Genomic DNA, 7775 nt, shown 5'->3' on the forward strand with positions numbered 1-7775 from the left:
GCATGCCTAATGCACGTTCACGCAGATGAGCAGGGACCCTGGGCATCTTTCTTTGGGTGTTTTTCATAGTCGGTAGACAAGTCTCTTTAGTGTCCTGCGTTTTTAGAACTGTGGCCTTAAATGCCTACTTTCTGTAAGCTGTTAAGGTTAAATATTGTTAAAATACACAGTCCTGAAAAAGGGACGTTTCTTTTTTTGCTGAGTATATATTAAAATATATTAAACATCAAAGGATGTTTCAACTAAGACAAACAAAAATATTTACCCAAATTAGATTAGATTATACCCAAACAGATTACTGAGTGTTGCCATTTTAAATAAAAGGGGCTCTCAGGAATTTAACTGCAATTTAACAGGAGCTGGATGTAACATTTATGAAAATACAACATCTCTAGTCTGTTTTTATCTTGTCTTTCAGTGCAGCACTTACACTTTTAGTAACACATTTGACTTTTAGTGACACAAATTTTGGCTTATATAACCTCGGTCGGGTGACGTCATCTGATGAGACGCACCTGCGGGTACATTCCTCAGATTAATCTGTGCGGTCACGTAGGCAGTGCAGCATTGGGACGCAGCATCTCGTTCCCGCCTTTTCAGGGGACAGGGTTACAGCAAAGTAACCCGAGACATTCCCTTTTAAAGGCTACACTCGATGCTGCGTGAAAACGCTATGGGAACGAGAGTACCAGCGCCGCCGCACTGCAAGTGTCTTGACCCCAAGGTTGTGTAGCGTGTGTGCACAAGGCCGAGAAGGTCTCAAAACTATGCCTGGTTAGCTAACTTGAGGACTCGTGGGCCCGGAGTAGCATAAACATCCAGACTATAAATGTAAGAAATGTGTGCGGAGAGGACCAACCCTTCGCGTCACACACTTGCTGCACAGCAATACCTCTTCCTAATGCAATAGATGAGGGGATCCCCCTGGTTAAATGAGCACGCCTCATAGGAGAGGGCAATAGCATCTCTTACCCAGTGTAGTTGCGGCCGCCCCCCGGTTGCGGCCCCAAAACATGTAAAAGCTGCTCTGCTTTACACCACTGGCTGATGCGGTGGACGTAAATCTGAAGTAGACAAACTGGACATAGTAAGTGAAGTCTCTCCTGCTCCGAAGCTGTAAAAGGCGGAGGACAGAAGGCTTCAAAAACAATAGGGTGCATGTTGATGAATGGAACTTTCAAAAGATAGTTCAGTGAGTATGCAAAATGGCCCTGACTTGCCCAGGGGCAAAGTCTAGGCAGGATGGGGAGACTGACAGATCTTCAATCCTCTTAGAGAGGTAACGGCTATTAGAAAAACCATCTTAAGGGTCAGAAACCTGAGGCGCTGACTCTAGTGGTTCAAAGGGGGTGTAAATCAGACCTTTAAGCACTATAGATAAAACCCACAAAGGGGGCACTAATTTTCAAATACATTTCTTTTGAGGCCATAAGCTCTTCTAGGGAAGGGAGCCCTAGCACTTAGAATAGTCTTAATTACGCTGGCTGGAAGACCAGCTTGACTTAATTGGTCCTATTCAGGGACCAAACGTGAAGGTTCCAAAGCTCGGGCCAGGGATGAAATATCATCCCCTGCGCCTGAGACTCGGCCAACAGGGCGCTATCACTAAGAGGCGCAAACGCTGTTGATGGACCCTCGCCAAGACTCCCGGGAGCAGAGCTATTAGGAAAAACGCATAAAGGCTTAACCATGGCCACATACGGGCCAAGGTGTCCAGACCCAGGGGGAGCTGGAAGAGTCAGAGAGTAGCAAAGGGGACATTTGCTGATCTTGCAAGGCAAAGAGGTCCACCTCTGCTACATTAAATCTCTCCCAGATTGACTGACTACTTCGGGGTGGGGTTTTTATTCCCTGTGTGTCAGAAATCACCCTGAGGGAGAGGAACCTGGTGTGCTAGCTATTTAGTGGCGCAAGCACAGTCTGCCCTTGCGATTAAAATATGAGCCGTAGTGTTGTCCAGCCGCACTAGGACATGGTAGCCTCTAACTGCTGGAGGAAGTGCTTTAGGGCCATAAATAGAGCCATCATTTCAAGGCCATTGATGTGCTGCACGAGAAGAAGGCCTCTTCAGTTCCCTTGGGCTGGACGGTCATCTAAGACTACACCCCAGCCCGTGAGGGAAACGTCTGTCGTTAGCATCTGCGACAACAAGACGAACTTAGAGTGGGACTCAGAGTCAGAAACCAGGCTCTAAACCACATAGGAAGGGTACGAAGCACGTGGCGCGTAACCCTTTTTGGGGATTGGCCCTAGAGTAAAATCCTCTGTCTTAGCCGCAACTGAAATGCTCTCATGTGCAGAAGGCCCAAAGGTGTCACCGTGGATACAGCTGCCATAAGAGCTAAGATCTCTGAAAGTGATGGTCACTTTCTGGTCTAGCTTTATTTCCTCGATGGTGTTGAGAATGGATTCGACTTTTGGGTCTCAATCCTAGAGATAAAGATGAGCTAGGATGACATGCTGATGTCGAAGCGCTAGCTACTGAGACTGGGCCAGCCAGTCGTTCCATGTTCCATGGCCCATTTTCCCCAACAACTTCTGTCAGCAGATGCGCACTTTCCGGTTTCATTGAAGTGGAGACCACACCATTGAAATGCGGAGGGTGATGTGAGAACTGAATCAGAGCAGACACTGGGAGCAGACACGGTTTCCCAACTCAAAAGTAGACTCAAGACGCATCTTTTTAATCTGGCATACGCGTAACTCATCCCATAACCTCATACTCCAGTACACCTATCCTGAATGGCAACTACGCTAATTTTCTCCATCTTTTCTGTATTTTTCTACCCATCCCGAGGCATCTGGAGATGTACCAGCTGTGCCAGCTTTAGTGGACAAAGGCCAATCCTGCGAGGTTTCTAAGGCATCCAGAGAAGGACCAGCTCCAGCTGGATTCTGCTTTATGATGGCTGGAGCTACACATCCTGCTCCTGTGCTTCAAGTGATCCAGACCCTATCTGCCCTCTGCACCTACTGACTCCCTGTGCTGAACTGGACTTCATGTTAATCCACACAACTTCTGTTATATTGAACTTTCACCTGCGCAACACACATGATGTCATTTCTATCTGTTATCACCCAGATGAGGATGGGTTCCCTCTTGAGTCTGGTTCCTCTCAAGGTTTCTCCCTATTACTATCTCAGGGAGTTTTTCCTTGCCACAGTCGCCGTCACCCTTGGCTTGCTCATCAGAGACATTTCATTCATTCATCTCACTATTATCTAGACACATTTTTCACACACATACACACTTCCAAATATTTTCTTTTCTGCTCTTTTCTTTTCTAAAAAAAAAACAATTCTTTATTTTTTTGTGAAGCTGCTTTGAGGCAATGACCATTGTTAAAAGCGCTATATAAATAAAATTGAATTCAATTCAATTGAATCCTGTAGTTTTTTTTCTACAGTGCTAAGTACCCAAAGAGATATACTTGGCAGTAGCTTCCATGCTGCCCGTTTCTCAGAAAAGGGCAAAAGTTTGGTGGCTTGGTTAAACGGGGGGAGGGGGGATGTTAGATGTTCGGCATCCTGAAACATGGCAGAAAAAAAAAAACTAAGAACTAACACTTTATTGGAGACTGGAGTTGCCCGAGACACCAGTGGTGGTGGAGCAAAAACACCGACCTCCTGGGGGTGTCAGGGAAAACACTTCATTCTTGTAAGGAATTCTGCGTGCCTCTTCCCATTGCGGGCCACCCACATGGTCCTGGGCACATGAACCTCAGGGCTTCTTTGTAAAGAAGACAATATGCCAGTCTGACCTCTTTTGAGGTGGATTGTGAGGCGCGTCGCACCCCAATCTTTACGAGGGGGTGGCCGGCCCAAAAACACTCTCCTTGTGTTTCACGGCTTGCAAGAGTCAGTCCCGGTCGAGACTGGGTGGCCGACAGTCCCAACTCTTGAGTACGGCGGCGAAGGAATTTCCCAAAGGCTTGTTCATATAACAATTTACGATCCTTATCCTTGATGCGCCTGAGATTCAGCCACAAGTGCCTCCCCGCAAAAAAAACATCACAGCCATAAAACGGCCGAAAGCATGCGCCGTCTGCTTTGTTGCATGTAAAGACAGGTCTGTGGCCCGGTGTAATTCCAATACGCCTTATTTATTATTTTTTTTTGAAGAGCCCTGCCAGTGCTCAAGTCTCTCAGCCTGTCAGCGTGGTATCCCTGGAACACCGCCATGGTGTGCAATGACTAACCAACCTGACCTGCTGCCTGAAAAGTTTTTTACCTCCAGGGAAGATGAAAGTTTACACAGCTTGAAAGAAAGTATTAGCTTTTCAGGAAGGGTGATGTCCCAGGAGAGAGATAGCCTGAAAGCGTCTTTTCTATCTGGGCATCATCATATAGCGCTTCCACATCAACTATATTTGAACAAATAAATAAGTCGATGGCAGGAAAACACGGGATAATACAGCTTACTCCATGAAAGGGTTAACTCATATGGAGATAGCTAAGAGGGGGGGGAGAGCGTCGTTGAGGCTCCAGTAACTGCTGTCTAATGCTTTTTTTTCCCCCCAAGTGCCTGGGAGCTATTTCCATCTCCGCGGAAGCAAGAGAGGATGTTAATCCGTGCCCATTCACAAGAAGCACCTGAGAGCGGACAGAGGGATTTCCCGATCCAACAAGGAAGTGAGAGATAGGAGTTTTAATTCTGTCTCTCACAGCTCTGCCAGATACAGTTTTAAGCGCAAGCACTTTAATCAAAGCAGTAAAGTGTAAAGATCGCCCTCCGATTCCCACACATGGAGGGACATCTCGTTTAAAACTTTGCCATATCGGTGAGTTAAACACTTCTTATTTTGCTGGTTTAAACACAGACACACAATCACAACTAGGTCAGTGAAGACTAAGAATTTGAGGAATGCTTCTGGTTCACTCCGATTTATAACCTGGAGGTGCGTCTCATCAGATGACATCACCTGACCGAGGTTATATAAGCCAAAATTTGGCGTGTTTGATACACACATGCTTCACAACCGGCAACATGACAAGATGTTTGCCATAGCGTTTTCATGCAGTGTTGAGTGTAGCCTTTGAAATGGAACACACCTGCATTCTTACAGAGGACCCAAACACACACATTAACCCAAAAAGAGAATTAGAGCTAAACACACACTGACCAACTGCTGCACCGAGTCTCATCATAATGAACACACGCTACAGATCACACACTACAAGAGTAGCACATTTTATTTACACATTTACAGGAAGTAAAAAAAACAGAAAGAGCTAAACTTATCACTTCATCACTAACAGAACTGAGAATGTCTCTTATGTACAACACAAAGTTAATGTATTGAAGATTTAATATCAATTAAATTCTAGAAAGAATTAAAATATAAAATATACTACTGATACAACTATTACTTATTTTAAACATGGCATATTTACCCCGGAAGTGCCATGTAACAGCACTTTTTTTAGCCCTGTAGAAGAGTGTAACCCTAATAAAGGTAAGGGCAAATTAAAACACTGCAGATCAACACACACAAACCCAAACACTTTCCATTTCCTAAAGAATAAAATGATACAAAATACAGAGGTGAGGCATTAAATGTAGTGTGTGATTAAGCAGAATGAAAATGCAAAAACTGTGTGTCTTTTATTGTAATTTATTATATATAGCGTAAGGCATATCCTGTATAACAGAAGGCGGGGCCAGAAACAAAGGGGTGGAGCCTGAAAGAGAAGTAACATCAACAACAGACATCATTTCATAGGCCTAAAGAGGACATCAAAGGAAGGACATGAGAAAGACATTAAATGTTTCTCAGCCAAACAATAAACATTTGTAAAACATGTTTTAATTTAGCAGTTATGTATAATAGTTGATACAATAAGGAGATGCTTATGTAACATTTATGAAAGGATCATAAAGAATAGTCTTTAGACAGAAGAGTTTACACTTATTTATTTCTCAGTAACATAAGCTGTTTTTTTTTTTTTTTTTGCCATTTTAAAACAAAGAAAATAAAATATTCTTACTCAAAATATACCAGGTCTAATTTTGAATACAGGATTGAGAGTGTTACAGGATTTTGTAAAAATAAATGAAAACACCTGTCTAATCCAGACTCTGAATAATTGAATGGTTAAAAAAAAGCTACAGTATATTATTCCACTAAAGGACGAAGACGAGCGAAAACTCAGGGCTGAAAATCAATCTATTCACAAATTGTGCTAATGTTTTAATCCATATTAAAAGAAGAAATGCTGATCGATGCCGAATCATCAGGTGTGTAGGATTGTTGCTGCAGTTAAACATTCATATGTTCTGTTGATGTTCTTCTCTACTGCAAACTCACCGTTTCATCTCCATTATTTCTGCTGTAATAAACTCTATCAGGACCTGGAGAGGGAAATACACACCTGTGTGATGTTGGTTCAGAAACTACACATAACTATTTGTGTTCATTCATTTGTTTATTTTTTTATTTCATTTAAGAGGGTTGGTAACCTGTATAGTACAATTAGAAGAGCTTGAACGTTTAAAAGTGTGTGTACCTTTCTTTCTGGTGCTGCAATAGACCACAGCTACAATGATGTGCAGAAAGATTGCAGTTACCACAGCGAAGGGGACGAAGGGGAGAGACTCTAGAGGTGTTATTAATATCAGTATTAGATAGAAACTTAAATGCTTTTTAATGCTTACTTCTTGTAAGAAAACAATTTATACAGCAGAGAAATGCATCAAATTTGAAGGTTTCTGAAAATGTAAAATAGCGATTGTGTTATGTAAAATTAATTATTTTAATATTTAATGTGGATATTTAAAAATAAATCTACTTTTTGTGAATTTTATGTATGAACTTTTACTGTCTAAAAGTCTTGATCATAAACGGATCGTACATATAATTCTGAAAGAGTACTTTGTTTTTTTATGATATTTTTTTTTTACGGTATTTCCTAGTAAATATTCACATCAAACTTGAATCACTAAAACTGTTAATAAAGTTTATGCAGTGAATATCATTACCTCTTCCAAATGTTTCAGAGTGTGGATGTGTTTTATCATCGCCCACCAAAGTTGGTTTTGTAGTTGTGGTTTCTACAAAAATATAGAAAACAAAGATAAATGTAGTGTGTGAGTGTTGTGTTTGAGTTTGGCTCCAGACTGATGCATTAACCTGCACTAACTATCCTGATTGTGTGTTACAGTAGTGTGTAGTACCTTGTTTAGAAATTGTTTTGATCTCTCGTGGCGGTGGTAAAGGTCTTTTTGTGGCCTCTGCAAAGAAATAAATTGTGTTACATAAATGTGGAAATTTAGTTCAGATTTACAGGTCAGAAAACAAACTCAGAAAAACATTATCACCATTATTTCACTATAGACCAACATTTTGCATTGCTGTTACAACATCAGAATAATTTGTCATGAGATTATCACCGAAGTAGTCATTTACCTTTAACAGTAAGTCTGAAATCTCTGTAATCACCACCTTTAACTCTACACGTGTAATCTCCTTTATCCTCTACAGTCAGGTGTGATATGAGCAGAGAGAGATTTCCTGAAGAGTGATCATTAACCAGCTGAAATCTGTCTTTGTACTGATCAGGAGATATCTCTATCCATTTATTTCTTATGTATTTCTTCCATGTGAATGTCCCAGGTGTTCTGTGGAGGTCAGTGCAGGAGCAGGGCAGCAGTACTGAGTCTCCTGTGTATGCAGTGATGTCTTTTATCCCTTCAGATGCTTTCAGTCTGCAGCCTGTAGGAACACAGTGGGTATTTAAGTCCTTATCTGATGAGCAGTAATCATTCAATCGTATCG

At 41.9% G+C, this 7775-nt stretch overlaps 1 long non-coding RNA gene across 1 annotated transcript; it reads right to left on the minus strand.

Annotated features, from left to right (window-relative positions):
* Positions 1-5861: 5861 nt before the first annotated feature.
* LOC128539316 (uncharacterized) lies at positions 5862-7543 on the minus strand. The gene is made up of 5 exons (XR_008364565.1): positions 7407-7543; positions 7175-7231; positions 6980-7051; positions 6508-6597; positions 5862-6352 (listed from the first exon to the last, which is right to left on the minus strand). It is a non-coding gene; the product is annotated as an uncharacterized LOC128539316 (long non-coding RNA).
* Between the last annotated feature and the right edge of the window lie 232 nt (positions 7544-7775).

Source organism: Clarias gariepinus, chromosome 2 (genome assembly GCF_024256425.1).
Source record: "Clarias gariepinus isolate MV-2021 ecotype Netherlands chromosome 2, CGAR_prim_01v2, whole genome shotgun sequence".
NCBI classification, from domain to species: domain Eukaryota; kingdom Metazoa; phylum Chordata; class Actinopteri; order Siluriformes; family Clariidae; genus Clarias; species Clarias gariepinus.